This window comes from Synchiropus splendidus, chromosome 15, assembly GCF_027744825.2.
Source record: "Synchiropus splendidus isolate RoL2022-P1 chromosome 15, RoL_Sspl_1.0, whole genome shotgun sequence".
Classification (NCBI taxonomy): Eukaryota; Metazoa; Chordata; class Actinopteri; order Syngnathiformes; family Callionymidae; genus Synchiropus; species Synchiropus splendidus.
Window position 1 is genome coordinate 554,277 of NC_071348.1, and position 17,824 is coordinate 572,100.

Genomic DNA, 17,824 nt, shown 5'->3' on the forward strand with positions numbered 1-17,824 from the left:
TGCCAAACGGCACACACACACACACATGCCGTAACTCACGGTGCCACCGGCTCATCTTACACTGGCGTGGTTGTATAGGCATTTAGTTTTTATGAAACTGCTAATTCAGTGAGCTGCTGTCCATCTGGAGGGCCTCGCCAGCTGTGTGTCTCAGGCTCTTTCCACATTTGTTTTTGCGGCATAGTGTGTGAGTCTAGAGCGCCATGTGTTTGTTGGGACTGGGAAGAAAAGGCACATAAAACAATCATTTACGGTGGCGTGTGAATGTTTGTCAGGGATAAACACGGCTTTCGTGTCAGACTGCAACATGGAAGGGAAACAAGAACTCAACGTGGAGTGTGAAAGCAAAAGTGGTAAAGGCTGTGGAAAACTCTGAGCTGACTGCTGCGGTTAATATTGGTCTATAGCAGCTCTAATCCCATGATGCATGGATTCCAGATTATAGACCATGGCCTCCAGAGAAGTGAAGAAAGTGCCATCTTTGTTCATGATGGCTGACCGGCTCCAGCTGGGGTTTGAGCTCCTTCGCACCACGCTGGCTGTGAGCAACAACACTGACGTAGCCACCCCTTTCTTCAGTCGCATACAGGAACTGGAAATGTGTTGATGCAATATTTTCTTCTGACAATGAGGAGGAGATTACCCTTTACAATCACTTGGTTTTAATGTCTTTATCTAGTTTTGAAGTCCCAATAAGTGCTTCTTCATCAAGCGTTCCTCCATGTGATCTGAATTGAGGTGACACCGACACTAAAATTTGGTGATTCCTTTGTTACTGAATGACTCTATCCACCCTCATCATTTTCTGTGGTGAAGTCAAGAGACCCAGACCCTCGCTGGTCTCCTGCCAAGGTCCTCCCAGGTCAGATCTCTTCACCTGAGCTTCCTCCCGGTCGCCTGGATCCGTTCTCTCCATGTCTCCGTGTCCATGAGACCTCCTGACAGTGGAGGAGCAGCGGTTCTAATCTGAGCCTCTCCCAGACGACTGAGCTGAAAGGGCAACGGTGGAAGCCCAGGCCTAATGTCCAGCGTACTCATTCTGACCGAAGTGCATGTCTGAAGCAGAAGACACTCCAGCGAGAGTCTGGACTCAGAGGTGTGTGAGCCATGTTATCACGGCCGACATGATAGATTGCTTCCACAAACAGTATTAGAGAAGCAGTTGCTCCCCAAACGCTCAAACAAAGAGGCCTTTAATAGCCAACTGCAAATGGACAGGGAAAGATTCAAAGGATGCCTGTCGTGTTCGGATCACGTAGGTGTCAACTTCAAGCGAGCGAGCGAGCCCAGAGGAGGAGAGTCTGAAAGAAACACCAAAACGTGCACAGTGTGAACAGTGTGATGGCGGGCAGCTTCTCGTCAGCACCTCACTCCCGTTTGCTTTCTTTGGGGAAGTTTGGATTGAAGCCGGCCCTCTGAAGTGGAGCCCATCGGTGTTCTGCTGGTCTTCAGACTCAGTCTAGGAAAATAGCTGCGCGTCAGCTCAGACAGCAGCGTTTCTGCTGAGGACCACAGGTGGGCTGGAGAAAAGCCCTGATACAAGTATATGCAACTAGTTAGTGGGCACCTTTGATATGAGCAGACTGACTGACTGATCTCCACTTGACAGCCAAGTTCCGCTTTGACAACGCAGCGTCGTGAGGAATCATGTTTATGAATGTGCAGATTGTTGCACGCTATATTTGCCTTAGACAAGCAGCTTAAGTTAGTATTTCAATTCATGAATCGATTTTCTTTGTATGCGTGTGAACATGTTTGATTAATAACAGAGATGATTTGTTATATTGCTGTTTCCCTCTTATTTTTCTTTACCTTGTTTTAGTTTTGTAGTATTTGTGAAACAAATGCTGAAAGTCTCATTTAAAAGCTAACTGAAGTATTTTACATATATTTAAAAACCTAGAAATGTTAATCATCAACAATGTTTCGTTTTTATTTGAGGTTGTTTGTTTCAGCCTCCTTCTTTGTAAGCAAGGCGTCTGACCCTGTTCAGGGGGTCGGGTCTGACTCCTGACCGTCGTTGCTGAAGACCTGTTGAGTGAGTTAATTCAATATTGCTTTTTGAATGCGTAGCAAGCGGATTCAAGCCGACACAGTGCATTGGAAAGCCCCTGCCATCTTCTCTGTCAGCCCCCTGCATCCTGCCGTCCCTCTCTTGCCGTAACCTCCCTCCACCTCCCCGCTCTTTTCCCTCAGCCATTATTCAGGAGCTTATGTGAAAAGGGCGAGTGCTCAAATCATTCAAAGGCAACTATCTGTGTTTGACACTGGGGAGCGTAACCATCATCACAAGCCCTGCTTAATGGCTCTCTCTGGACGAGGCATAAACGCTCGGTGGCGGGGCTGAGCGCGCCGCAGCGCAGCAGGGCCAAATGCTGTGGGCCCTACCGTGTCACAGCCGGGGCCAAATTCCACCCTCATGAATTCAGCCCTTGCCAGGTGATTGCAGCCGTCCAATGGTGTCCTCGCTGATCTGAAGCTGCTCCCGTGACTGGCGCTGGTGCCAGGTAGCCTCGCTGCCATGTGCGTGTCTGTTTTTGTCTTTGGCAGACACACACACACACGCTCTCTCTCACAGAACTAAAGAGATCCTGCATACGTCCAGGATGGACCTCACCGCCGGCAGCTCACCCGCCGTCTTCCCCGACGGCTGGAACCAGGATCTGACCGACGCTTCACAGCGGACAAAAGCTGTTTTTCCCCCCAAATGATCTCAGATGAACATATTGATTCTTTCCCGCTCCAAATGACTTGGACGCGAGCGTCACCAGTCCGCTCTCCGTTTTAAGGTGATTGGGTGGAAAGCTGCTTTTTGTCAGCTCTAATTTCTGGCGATGTTTTCCTCATTAAAAGTGCATTTTCATCTCATGCATATTTAGACAACAGTGAAGTTTAACTAACCAACAGATGTGGGAGAAAATCAACAGGCAATTAGAGAAGAGGAGTTTCAGACTACTGGCTACGGATGTCCCCACAAAACAAATGCTGCTTTTCCGTCCGGGGTTCTGCTCAGACGAGCTGCCTTCAAACGGCTGAGGTACGAAAACAGGAGCGCTTTCTGTGGGATCATTGAGAGCCGAGACACAGGCTCTTCATTTCAGCTCGGTCATCCAGGTGAGACTCAGAGGCTGGCTGAGGCCGCTCAAGGATGGTGCCAGCCTGTCTCCCTTATGTCTGCTGGCTGTCGGGAGGAGGCCCTGGGTCAGACCCAGGTCACACTGGAGAGCTCACGGGTTTCAGGTGAAATCTTTGGGATTCTGCCAGAAAAGCTACCACTGTCTCTATCATCACACCTGCTCCATTCGAGGAGAAGAACTGTTTCATTACTGTGGTTACTGATTTCATTTTCACCATACATGTAAACAGACCAAAACCTTGTGAAATGACATGAACTCATGTGATCAGCGCATCATGTGATCAAGATATTTGTCATGGAAATAAGGTTGAGAAAATTGGAAAAACGGTAAATCCTGAATAAAATTTGAAATTCTAAATATCATAAATGTGCTTTTTTCGTCAATAAACTCTAAAGACGATAAGTGTAAACAGAAGTGCTGCTGTACGATTTTAAAAACTGCTCCAAGAGGTGACCAGTTTTGACTGTTGGGGCGGCGCCATCACTACTCTTTCTCAGAGTTGGTAACTATCACAGATTTGCAGCTGTCAATTCAGTGACGTGCTCCTGACACCACACGTGGCAAGTGTGCTAAAACTGGGCCTCTCACGAGCCAGAGGTGTGCCACAAGAAAACTGTTAGCAGCCCTCTAGGGGGCGCTCACGGCCCAACCATGGAATCAATGGTCCTGTGGTCATGACTCGGGCTGGATTCCTGCTCAGTCAGCTTCTCAGTTCCAATGAGCTAATGATCATGTTGCACGGTGTCCTTGAATCTAGACTCAGAGAAGTCCCATTGAGTTTCCTCACTAGAGGCAGTGTCACTGTCACTGTGTTGCCTTGTTGCGACCCAACTTCTAAAGCATATTGTCTGCCAGTGCTCTGATCTGGTGGCGGAGTCAAGACTGCAGACTGATGTCTGTAAAGAACACAGGAGCACTGCGTGGAAAGAGTCATCGACTGAGCCGCCCCAGATCCGGTGGTCAGGCTGAACGCGCCGCTGTTCGGCGACATCCTCTCCCCACCACGTCAGTCTCCCTCCATCCTGCTCGACACATCTCCTCCCCAGCACCGTCTCCTGTAACAAGCCCGCGACTCTCTCCTCGCCGTTTTCCTTTCCCTGTCCAATATGCTGCGGGCCCCCAAGCTGTGTTACAGGTAGCGCAAGTCTCCTTCAATTAGACGTAATCATCACTCACGGTCAATGATGGTGCTAAAGGCCAACTTCCAGTCTAGGAGGGGGCCGTCGCATCCAGTGCACCCATTCAGCTTGTCTCGGCCAACTCCTCTGTCTGCTGAAACCAAAGCAATTTATTCCTCGCCCAAGGCTCTTTTGGCAGCAGCCAGTCGAGCCAGCTAACAGAGAGACGGACGTGAGGGAGGTGTGAGGGGGGCTCGGGCGCTTTCTCTCCCTGAGACTTAATCAGAGACATCTGTGCAAAGCTTTTCCTCGGAGGAGACTTAAGCGCCGTCTTATTTAGGGGCTTGTGTTTGAAGTGCAGGGGAATTATCACTTTCTTCCAATAACAGTGCCAGGGACGCAGGGAGACAGAGAGAGCCTCGGAAAACACACGAGAACCAAATCCAATCATCAGACGCGCGTCTGACCAATCCAGGGACCACCTCCGCGGCCACAGCTGACTCGGCCGGAGGAAATGAAATACTGGGCGACGTGTTAATGTGTTTGCTCATCACTTAAACTGGGTCCTCCTTCAGTGGTGCTGCTCAGCAGGGGCAGCGCTCCAAAGGCCCGCCACCTTCTGACGTGGCTCTCAGTGAAAGCATGAGAGTGTTACCCCCTTGGTGTCTGTCAGGCACAGTCGACACAGATCAACCATGAAAAATAGAGAGAAAAAAATATCAACTTGAATTCTGTAATTCACAAAATGGGAATATAAATGGACTGTGCAACAAGGTAATATGTGACTGCAGTTTGTGAGAACTTTTAAACCTTTTTAAACAAGCAAACACCTGAGGAGATGAAGACGAAGATTCTTCTGCGTCGTCGCTATAGAGTGCAAGTTGAAGTTCTTGAGTCTTGAGAATCTGAAATATATCATGACGTCTCCTGTGGCTCCCTTTCCTTTTGTCAATATCCATCTCTGTGTGGTCGAGCTGTGAAGAGAAATAATCTCGCCGGTGTCTGAGAGAGGAGCGATAACCACACAAGTGTGTGGCGAGAGGGTGAACAGGAAGGATGCTTCTTGTCACTCTTTCCTTGGCTAAAGGCCCGAGGATTGTGAGGACTCTCTCTCAGTGGGTGCACATGCATGTCTGTTATTCTTAGGCGTGCGCGTCCGTGGCCCTCGGTATCTTGGGAAGTGATGTGATGGAAGCCCAGCAGAGATAGTCCGTGAGCAGCACGGAGTCACAGTTCAACACGGCTTGGTGTGGCCAGACGACGCCGTCATCTCTGTCACATCAAAGGAGGAACGTTGAGCTCAGAGTGGTGACGTATTTCCAGCGGCTGATAACTCTCCTGGAGGCTCCACCTGCTGGAGTACTGTGTTTGTTGCTCAGTGTTTTGGCCATGCACTTCCTGGATGCACTGCAGCTGCTGTGCATGTGTTGACAGAGACGGGGCCTCGCAGTCCAGCCTCTTCCTGTGCCGACGCATGATGCTGGCAAACACAGCGAGCCACTTGGATGTGAGGAAATCTCGCTCCATCAGCATGTGGACCAAGAGTCTGATTGTTGCAGTACGTCTTGGATATTGAGTGGCGGGCTGCTTCTGCATGCCAGGGTGTGGCACGGTGCTCACTGACTTACTGAACTCATTCCCTTCCATCCAGCTCGGTGACCTCATGTGAGGCAGAGCCGCTTCGAGTGACTTAGCCGTGAGACAAGGGGTCACGAAAGTCAAACCCATGACGTCAGTCCTTCTTGACACCGAGTAAGTTGTAAAGCAGTCCGAGGTCTGATCCCGTGGCAGTGAAGGCAGCGTGGGTCGCAGGTGAGTTGCAAAGTGAGGGATGAATCAGTCAGGTGGACTGTTGCGTCGCTGCAGTCATAACAGACACATGCCAGACATTGATGGGGCTCTTTGTCTTTCTGGATCTCACGCGCACACACGTGCACACTCATGAGGCTTGTGATTACAGCCTGGGAAAGTAGTAATTTAGTCCGTGATTACAATCTATCAGGCTGCCTGGGGCCAGACTCCCAGAAGTGTCTGTCTAAATGACACTTTAATAAGATGCCGTCAAACACACAAAAGGTCCAGGCCCACATGCAGGCACATGCTCTCGCTCACTCTCAGCACCTCTGCAGACACGTGCACTGACACCACAATAAATCCAAACGCCAATGAAAGAATCGCATTGAGAGCATGCAGATTTGCAGCTTTGCCAACACACACACACACACACACACACACCTGGAAGATTACACTGAGAATGATGGCTTTTATCACTCACCTGTGGCAGCCATGCATCATCGGGGATGAACCTCTCCCACTCTGATGCAAATGAGCTCAACCTGAAAAATGTCCGGTTGCTTTACTTCAGTGTGAAATTTACACCTGCGTTCAAACAAACTTTCCTCCTGCCAAGCATCAAGAGAAGAGCAGTAGCGATCCTCGTGGGCTCCTTTTACCTGTCTGTGACCTCTGCTCTGTTCAATCATCCGTGGAGTTTGTTAAAGAATTCCTCTCCGCCTTGCCAGACCACATAGTTGGTCCTCAGGTGGTTTGGAAGTGAGACTGAATTCTCACATTGCTACAGCAGTAAACATGAACTGGCCTTGCAGTTGCCGAAGACACATCTAGTGACACCATCCGTGGTACAGACACAGCAGGTGAAGAAAGGTCTGTGTTCTCTGGGGTTTGTTGTCCGTTTTGTTGTTGGATGTTTTGAATGTTGTCTATGTAGTGTGATGTCCCTTGGTCAGACAGGACGTGTGCAGTGGCACAGCAGGTCTCTCTTCAGGAAGTGCTTGAGTTCAACGTTGGCTTGTGTCACTGATGACTTGCAGCTTCACCGACGTGGTGGGACAGATTTGCTCTGTCATGTTTCTCGCTTTTTTCCCCACCGGCCGCGTGACGCCCCACTTCCATGACAGGTGGATCACAGACAAGATGACAAATGTGGCTTCCTCGCTCAGCCACAGGTCAGCGAGGCTTCCTGATGAACTCACTTCACTTGGCCACCACGTGGTTAAAGCCACATCTTCTGACAGTTGAAATAACTACAGAGAGAGACGATATAGGCAGCAGCCAGCGCAGATTTCAAAGGAGTTGTTTCGCCTACACCTGCACATGTTTTACATATTTTACTTTGCGCTACAAGCACTTGTTTGATTTGTAATGTTAATGCGAGCCACTTCAGTTCTGTCACTTGCTTCACTTGGTTGGCAGGAGGCCTGTGGTTCATCGAGGAGAGCCGAGTTCCACCCACTCTCACCCAGGTCGTGGGGGCAGCGGTTTAACCAAAGACGCCCAGTTATCCTTCCTCCCGGAAGCAGACTCCCACTTCTATAGGCTTTTCTAGAGTAGAAACACAATTCACCAACCCCAGAAAAGTCCAGTGTTCCCCTTTCCTTTTTCAAAGCAGGAGGAGACCAGTGCGTGACAGGCTCGGGTCACATGCTTGCCTGACGTTTCAGCTTCCACCTGTCCCAAATGTGTTCATCCATATTATCTAGTGTTGTGAAAACTCATTTGCAGTTGGAGTGCCATAGACTGGTCAGGAAATGAGCATGTGTCGTGTAGAATTCCCATGTCATCGCGATGAGCGATGGGGTTCAGCCGCACGTATCGTGAATCTTCATTAACATCAATTACAGTTTAAATCACAGTCATGTGTAAGTCGGCGATGCTCGCTGGGAGCTATCGGGTTCCTCATCATTCTCTGTTTGGTAGACTGGTATGAAGAAAGCCCGGCCCGTGGATCCGAAGGTCTCCAGGCTCGTCTTGTCGCTCCTGTGGCCCCCCCCCCCCCCCCCACTTGTGTGTCTCCTCAGCGCTCAGATATTCATGACCACATCTGGGACAGTTTAATGAGTTAATGCCAGTTAATTACTCACTCTGCTGTGGCTGACCAGCCGAACTCTGCGGGGTGCTTTTTGTCTCCTTGTGCCGTCGCTCTCTCTATCGCGCCGTCACTGTCGATTAACAGCGGCGAGCGAATGAGAGGAAGGGAGAGCGAGTGGAATCAGCATCTACTTCCATCATCAACATGACTAGTGTCTGGCTGCATCAGAGCCGGGAGAGGAGACGGGGGTGGGGGGAGACTGTTAGAGCACTAATGGAATAGAGATGATTCTATTATCAAGCAGTGTGTTGGAGTGAAGGAACCGGTTCTCGATCTGCTGCTGGAACAGCCGCTGGCAGTCAGTTAGACGCTGACTTGTCTCTCCTCTGCTCTTGACTTTCTTGGCCAAGACCCATCACCCGAATGGTTGGAGCCAAGTCTGTGACCCTGGCTCTCAGCTGCCCCTCGTGTTCACGGAACTTTGTCTTGTTGGTGAAGAACAGGGATGGATAGAGGGATCAGCAGTCAAAGGACATTACCTTCACCTGAGCTGTGAGTGGAGACCAGTGAAACCACATCATGGCTTCCAGAGGCCAGACAGGTGTCTCCACCGGGTGTCCAGTATGAGGTACGATGAGATGTGCTTTGGCCTGGTATTAGGGAGCCTCCCAGGTGAGGAGGCCCACACCGATGACACGCTTGATACATTCCAGTAGGGCTGCGACAAGTTGACCTCATCCAATCTTGTTGATGTCAAAATCTGTGCGTTGATGCGTCGTGTTGCTGTTGCTGTAAACACACATGGAACTGTTTGTGATTCAGAAGCAGTGAGAAATGATCACCTTCTCTGGAATCATTGAGAAATGTTCATTTCTGTTCCTTCAATTGGTTCCTGACTGAGGTCCGACTCCAACTGGTCCCCGGCTCCGCCTCACCACCTCCCACTGAGCGCCTCAGTCACGGAGGAGTTGGAGCGGCGACGGGTCGTAGTGTTCCAAAGTGTGGCTTGGTTTTGTTTGTGAAGATAAGGCGTCTCAAGGATGATTTGAAATTCTTCTCAAGGACCAATAAAGAGCTCCGTTTTAAAGAGCCGCAGCTCTCTGTCCACTGTTTGATGCTTCACAGGGTTCATACATGTTCCTGGATTATGAGTCATTCGTTCACTATACTTAATAATGTATGGTGTCGCAGTATCACAGTGAGACGATTCAAGCAACTTTAAGTGAAACAGAAATTCAAAATGGTCGACTAATCAAAAAAACAATGAATCGATTAGTGGACAGGGAAAATAATGGTTAGTTGCAGCCCTACATTCCGGAGCCACGACACCTCGGCCCACTGAACAGTGTCTCAGTTGTTCAGTACTCACTCTGGTCAGCTGAGTTTTATTCATCTTCTCTCCGAATACTAGTCAGACAATTGATCATCTCCTCCTCGTGGCAAGTCACCCACACCCCATGCAGTCCCTTTGCCCGAGTCAGATCCAAAACCCACCTCTCAAGGCCCAGGGTCACGGCCCAGTTCTTTTTGTGTCCACATCTCCGACTCCTGGGCCATTAGACTCTGACCTGGGTTCGCAGTTTGAAGATCTGGGTTTGCGGGAATCTCCATGACCAGAGAAGCAGATCCAAATGGATCATCCAATTCCCATTCTTCTCATCATTAAAACAACACCAATGTCTGACCAAGCAGGTGTGATGTTCTGGAAATCCTTTTCCTCTCCATCCTACACCAAGTCCTGTGACTGCTGGCCTCCCTGGCCGGTGCTGCACACAACAAAACAAGAAGGCGTCAGCGATGAGGTTTGAGGCCGTGAGAAATCGCAACATACCTACGGGTTCGTGTTTATTAGCGTTGACATTTCTGTCCTGGTAAATATGTGGATGAAGAGCTGCCGGCTCTCCAGAGTGTGATAAGGAAATTGAATTTAAAGCGCGCTTGAAAACAACACCTGCTAAAATGACGTAAGCTGATGACAGATTAAAATCTTAATTACACAGAAGCCGCAACAACAATGGGCATTGGAACAGGCATTGTCCCAGCTAATCTACACTGATGTATTCATGGCACATAAAGATGGTCAGGATTGAATTTACCGCTTCAGCGAACAGATGTAACTGAAAGTTTCTGCCAATGAGAAGGCGACGTTTCCAACTAAAGCGTCGACAATGAGCCACAACAGTGAGGCGCTGATGGATGGCCTGTTTTCTCAGGTCACTTATTATTTAAGATGTGGTCCGGCATGCAGAGAGCCAATCATTTATCACCTTTGGTTTTACAGCTCACACCCAACTCTCGAGGGTCGTCCTCCCTCTGCTTCAATATTGATGTCTGTGAGCCCAAGTGTGTGTTTTAATTTGACGTGTCGGCGGTGGAGAGTGTGTGAAGATGTGTGTTTGTTGTGCTGGTTAAGTGAGAAGTTTGCCTGAGCGCTCGGGGCTGAAAGGTCAACTGCTCTGTGCGGAGCGTTTGAGCTGACTAGAATCTCATTTGGCGTGTGGCTTCTCTCTGCACAGAGCCAAGCTTCAGGAGGTCAGTGAGCTCAGAGATGTTTCTTTGACTGTGGCTCTTCATTGATGGGTTGAATGAATCACTTTAGAAAACCAAATAATACATTGAAAACATCTGCACTATTTGAAACCATACTTTTCAGGGAGAGAGCTCCAGCCTCTGTTTGCTCGGCGTGGAAGATGCTGATCTTAGCCACTGTTAGCCACAGACTAAACTCTAAACCCACAGCGTGCAGATTTTTTTAGACTTCATGAAGGTTCAATATATATCTGATACGTTATTATTTACAGTTTATGATTTTTTTCATTGTAGTTCATTGTTCAATAAAGTTTGAAAGTCCAATGACTGCAAGATCGTTGAATTCTCGCGATGATGATTTTTGCCACATTTAGCCCTATTAGCCCCGATTCTCCATTTTTCCTCCTTTGTCGAGGCATTTGAAGATTTTGTCGACATTGTCTTTTTTTTTTTTTTTTTTTTAAGGTACGTTTGGTCTTTATTAGTCATTGAAAACAAACCTCTCTTTTGTTGGGCTAAGAAGGCGAGCGGCGCCCCCCGCTCCTCTGTGGAGGCCCCACTGTATCCAGGTCAAACAGAGCGCCGCCACAGGTCATTGTCCGGCCTGACGCTGTGAACTGGGGCCACACCAGAGAAATGAAGATCTGCGTGGTCATTCGCTGTCAAAGGGCTGGATTCAGGACTTCACTTTTACTCACTTTTAATTGTTGTACTTTTTACCTATTGCCGTCAAATCCAGTCGAATGCTGAATTTTCTGTGAATAGTTGAGAACAGTTGACAGTAGCCTGATGGTTCTGAGACTCCGCATGTGGGCGGAATCAACCACGGGGCACAAATATATACATTGCTTTAATCAGGCTTTTGATCTCCAGTACAATCCTGCGATAAGTCAATTAAAACGAGGCCTTCCAAAAATGAATTATGCAATAAGTTTATTAAAACATTTATCAGCCGGGCTTATTATAAATGAATGACTTCCAGAGGAAGATGGGCAGATGAGATGAGCAAGATTGGCCCCTCTCTTGGTTGTTTACCAGTTTGTGATGACGGAGACCTCTGTGCTCTGTTTTGATTTATTTAGCCTTGTGTTTGTCTTGATAGAAGCCACTTCCTGTCGCGCTCCGCTCCTCGCTGACTTCACAAATGGCAGCAGGAGATTTGAGAAGTCACCCTGTGCTTATCTGTTTTTTTTTTTTTTCTGTCTGTTGACTTATCAGACGCCAACAAACCCACATTTGGCCCTCGCAGATTGTGGGTTTTGCACCTTCCTCTGGGGCATGTTTTGGTGTCAGGGTGCAAGAAAAGGCCCGTCTGCCCTCAGGAATTGTCAAGGAAAAGGCAGCTAACCGGTCGTGGCATTCCTGAGACATGGATGTGTGAAAGAGGGAAACATTTACTGACTGACTTTTTATTTGGCGGCTTGTGTTGCGGAGGTTTAGCCACATTCTAAGCTGCTCCACCTCGGCTGTATGGCTGTACGGCATGGCTTGCCTGTTTGTCATCCGGCCCCACTCCTTCTCCCACCTCCTGACTTGAAACTGTTGAGTTAAGGCTGCGTTCAACACACAAACACAATGATGCTTTAGGGCTCCTCACAGGTCTGACACCGTTCGGTTGCCAAACTTGGCAACACAAGACTGGACAAAACAGATTGTCGGACCAAAATGGTGTGGTATACGAGTAGATACTAGATTTAGTTTATGAAAGACAGATATTCCACTTCAATCAATTCTAATCAAATAATAAAGTGTCAAACTAAAGGGTAGATATGGTGAGACATGAGTTAGATTTGTCCATACCTGTCATCCAGTGGGGAATATCTGACTGTAGATTGGATGAAATATTTAAAACCAAGAGTAGCAACAGTGAAGTGGAACCACAGCTCTGGTAACTTGTTGTTTGAGAAGAATGCAACTCCTGTTCCTGTCTTGACACAAAGTCACTTTGGTGCCGCGGCAGAATGAGCCCGCCGCTGGCCGTCTGCGAAGCCGTTTGTTTCGAGACCTTCCGTCTTGAAGAGAATCGAAACCCTTGCAGAAATGTGAACAGTTGTAAATGAGCGCTCATTGGTCGTCTGTCATGAAACCTTCTGGCGCGCATCAGCGAGGAGTTCTGACGGCTGGCTATCTGCAGGGTTTGTCCTCTCACTGCTGCTCGGAAGTTCAAGAGAAGACAGAACGATGGTGGCCAGCAACACCGTTCTTCCTGTGTGTTTGTGTTGATGCGATTCTTCTGGGCATTCTGGAACCTGTTGACACAGATTATTCAGGTGGAGGCCTGAGGGGCTGGCTGAGGGCGCTAAGCCGGGCAAGTGTGCACATCTCAGTGCTTCTCAGGAATGGCTGCCAGCCCCGTCTGCTGGGCTGTGATAATGGAGCTGCCATTCCCCTCTCTGTGTTGTGTGGAAATGTTTCCATTAGCCTTTGACAAGAAAAGTCCTCTCTGCAATTTAGTCCATCTTTTATGTCCATCTTGTTTCTTTCAGCATGCAGATTTTATGCCTGCCTGCCTCTTCCTCGCCGTGTCTTGCTTGTTAGTTTGCCGTCTGCTGCACCCCTCAAGCGCCGCTGGAATGTTGGGGTGAGATAAAGAAAAAGGCTTCGCTCTGAGCAGGTTCGAGTGTTTTGCCGTTTTCATATCAATCACCTTTTTTGTGGGTTGTAAACACAAGGGATAAACTCAGGGTTTGTCAGAGGCTCCTCCAATTCAAGTCTCTCACTGTTGCTCGTGCTGATCTCTGACGGCTGACTTCAGTGCGTCGGCGTTTGGAGTGTTCATCTGGCCGACGTTGCTCCTAACGGCTGAAACAGCAGTCATTCATCCACACGCGTGTTGTCAGATGTATTGCAGCCGTGGATGATGGAGACGGAAGGTGGCCCTGCAAATACCCCGACTCTTTTGGGTCTGGCTGGAGTTCTGCTCTGCTCTGCCAACATGAGAAACGCTGTGACTTTGTGAGTGATGGTCCTCAAAGTGGATGGCTTCCTGAAGCACACTCGGTCTTCAGTGCGGTGGACATGTTTTCACCGATGCTGGTGCTGAACTCGGGGTATCGACCATGACGTTGTGTACATGGGCTTCAACGGGCCAAATAGAGGGCTGAGACATGACTCATGTGACAACTCGTTCTTCATCCCAAAGTCATGAATTACTCTTTAGAAAAAAAGAAATAATAATAACAAAGTCAGCCTCGCAAGCCAGACCAAGTTTGTATGGATGACAACGGTGCAGTAGACGTCTTGGTGGCTCTTGGGCAGTTGTGTCAGTCAGACTCACCAGACAGAAACCAATTGTCTCGTGGTCCTGCTGATGGTCATCACCCTGGCCGTGCCGATGTCCATAAGACGGTGAGATGGCAGCACTAGGTAACAACACTGCTGTTTCTTTAGCCTGCTTTGGATGGCAGCCCCGAGCTCGATATGGTGTGGTGTTAACAACAATGTATTGTGACTTGACTCTTGATTGATTTTTATGTTTTGATCATTTGATCACCACGATGTACCAGAGCACTTTCCTAGTTGGGGAGATGACATTGGCAATAAAGCTGGATCTGATTCTGACAGGAAGTGAGAGTCCATTTTCATAAAACCAGCTGGGGACCAACTGTCTTTGACGCTTCACAGGTACGACTGAGCCGAAGCTGATATCCTGTCCAAACACATGTTTAAATTAGACCCCATCCTGGAAACTATTTCCCAGCGTCGCCACTTGTGTTAATGGCTTTGCGCTAAATCAATCATGGAGGCGGCTCACTGGGTCTAATAACTTTCCCTATGCATATGTGTGTGCATGTTAGTGTGTTGGTACCGCCAGGTGATTGACAGAGCGCTCTCATTTCCTGGAGGGCAGGGTACTCTTGCATCAGGTAACAGGCTGCGGATCACCTGAAAGCCACGAACCCTTGCTGTTATTATTTACCAGCCTTCTGACACTGCAAATGAAGGTCACATATCTACAAATGCACCCGGCGTGCCATCTTATCTCTCTCTTATCACGCCTCATCGGAGGGTGGGGATATTAATGTGGATCCCAGGCTGCCATGAAATATGCCGTGCATGTGAGTGGCTAACATCACGTCTGATTATTGTTAAATATGGCTTGAGATGGAAAGTTAGTTGAAGAAAAAAAACCAACCCAAAACTTGAATGTGATTTCAACAGGACTGCGTTGGACTTCATGAATATAGGTGTCATGAAAGTGGGAATAAATGGGAAATATTGCTGGAAATAAAAAGTGTTCTTCCACAAAAGTCAAGAAATATAATGCCAAAGTATTCATGCGAGCACAATGCAGTAGTAATAATAGACATGCTGTGTGTATCACAAATATAAATACATTCCTGCATGCATCATAAGTTTAAAATGTTTGAAAAAGGGGGGACCAAAGAGGAGATTGTCTACGAACATAACAGCCCCATCTTTCCTTGTTGTCCATTCTCCACACATTCTCTTCCTGTTTGAATGAGTGCAGTCCCATTCATGACCTTTTCAAAATGTTGGCTTTGTGTGCAGGTCAACAGAAGTTGTTGAGGATTATGTTGGTGGAGTGGATGGCGTTAAGGTTGTCGTCCGAGGCTCATGTGTAGCTGAGTCAAAAATGACTTAGCTTTAAGGACAGTTAGCTTGGCCAGGACAGCTGTTAGAGCGCATGCGTGGTTGGGAACTACTCAACCCAATGTCCTCTCTTCCCTTGTTTCAGCGCTCACTTTTTGGTCATGAGTGACTCCAACCTTCATCTCATCCCACTTCCGTGTCATGTCCCGTGGGCACGGCAGTGGCACTCCGGCCTGCGGCCGCCCTCCTTGTCACTGAATGCCTCGTGTGTGAGAGCGTTTCAAAGTTATTCCGCCAGGGAACAGATGTGCTGCCCTTTCCGGCCCCGTGGAGCTGGCCCAGTCACACTTAATATAGATCCACTGTGGCATACACTTCACAAGTGTTTGTAAGAGAAGTGCTGGATTTCAGCCAGTGTTAAAAGCTTAATCCGTCCAAATGTGTGAAACTGAGAAGTATTTTGTTCACACCAGAAGGTCTGCATTGAGTGAGGCGCGGTGTCAAGCGCTCGACTGTGCCATAAGAGGCCGGGCGCCATAACACAGCCCTTTTTAATGATTTAATTTCCAGCCGACTGTTTGGAGAAACTCCCAGCAGCTGAATTGATGTACTTCCTCGCACGCTTCTCTCCCCAAATGTACAGTGGGGAACCTGTGTACAATGGCGTGACTTCCAGTGGAAATACTGTGGCATTATTGCTATAAGCTCGCTAGCTTAACCGCGGTAAGCTACATGATTGAAAGTGCAGAAAATCCTGGGCCAGGCAAAGTGGATTTCAACAGTAGGGGCATGTTTGCTGGAGAGTTTATGGATTTGTCATTGGGAGAGAGCAGATTTCCATGTTCCAGACTCTATAACGCATCAATTTGATTCCAAATAAGACCCCCGCACAGGCCCCGTTTCTTATCGGCAAACATGTCCGCGTCCGTCTCCAAGATTTAGCCGTGGCTGAATTCCTCCGTATTTAGGCTGCCTGGATGATATGGACATGCACGCCGTTCCAATAGCTGCAGGCAGCGCCTCTTGAATAGCGTTTTGTACATAAGCTTTAGCTTACTAGCCTGGGATACCAGGCCAATGCCTTATCCCTGTTAACAGAGACCCTTCTGAGACAGGATTAGTGCTGGAGATAGTCAGTGACAAGGGGGGACGGTCCATCTCCTGGGAAACACTAGCGCTAAAGCAACCATAATTGCATTGGTTTAGATAAGGAGATCACAGCAACCTGGAGCCCTGCGTTGCTCCTGCTTGATGAGAACTCCAATGACTGACTTCAGGAGTCAGCAGCCCCAGTGTTGTCCCGAACACAAATGCTGGCGGAAGACGGGACGTCCGCGGGCGCAGCCGCTGACGGAGCCAGCCCAGCCGAGGAGGGGAGTGACTTTCCGTCCTGACCTTCCCCTCTTCTCCCGCTCTGCCGTTCCTTTACGGGTTAACCGTCCTTAATGCTTTATGTATGGCTTGTGTGACACTCTTTGCATAAATGATACCAAATAATTGGGAGTTATGCATTATTCATTGTGTATTAACGCAGGTGAAATAGCTTTTTGGCTCGGACTGCTGTCTGTCGTTTGGAAAATAAAAGAGGAGGAGGTGGGGTATCATAGACACTACAGCAGGGCGAAATAATAAGTGACACCCCCCCCCTTCATGGCCTCCACAAAGAAAATGCAAGCAATCGAAATGCATAAAGCAGATGTGGTCAGCGCACCGCACTCCATCCCCACTGCCTATCTGGATGTGTTTTATTTAGAGAAGAAGCTGGTGGCAGGGCTCGGTCGATGCTGGTGAGCCGAGGCCAGTCCCACTCAAACAGTGGGGCGCGGAGTGATGCCAAGGGGGGCACATGTGACCTCAGGGAACACACTTTTTTGCTGTACTATAATAAAGTGTGAATCCACTCATGATTTTAGTTTTTTAATTTCTGGCAAATTGATACACTTTTTCTTTTACAGACAAAAACAATGTTCATAAAGTTGTTCTTTCTTGTAAGTTGATGCAAATTACTTTTTTTTTTCTTTTCATTAATGTTAACAAGGATACAATGTTATGCAGCGGTGCACTTATAGTAATGTTGTAGACAATACTATTTACAGAGGTGGCGCAAAACATTTACTTCTTCCTGGGGGGCACAGTCTGGCTAGGTCTGGCCTAGACCAAGGACCAGTGGGGGCTCAGAGCAGTGGCACTGAAGTTCCGAAGGTGCCGAACACATTCGCATGAGTTTTTGGTAGGAAAAAAAACAAAACGGGTTGGAGAGCCCCCACTTCAGTCAGGGGGTCCCACAGCAGAGAGCTCCTCCCACACAGTCTCTCGTCCAACTAAACTTGAGTTAGCTAGTGGTGTGACGTGATCGCCGACGCAGTCTGGAACGGCCTGAAAAATGCATCCTGTCTTTAAAACAAATCAACTCCTTTGTGTTGAAGAGAGTGTCATCGCTTGCTTCATATCACGAATTGCCATTTAGCAGCGCTACAAGCGGCGATCTCCTCCTGACTGTTGAGCACAGCTCGGACAGGTTTTCCTTGGCTCGTCCCAAATGCCTCAAATCTTACCCTAATTACTGGACTGTTGTGACCTTACGATAGCAAGTGCTGACCCAGTCTTCGCTCTGGAGGCCTGAAGTATTTGAACTGATAAAGAGAGTTTAGTGAGAT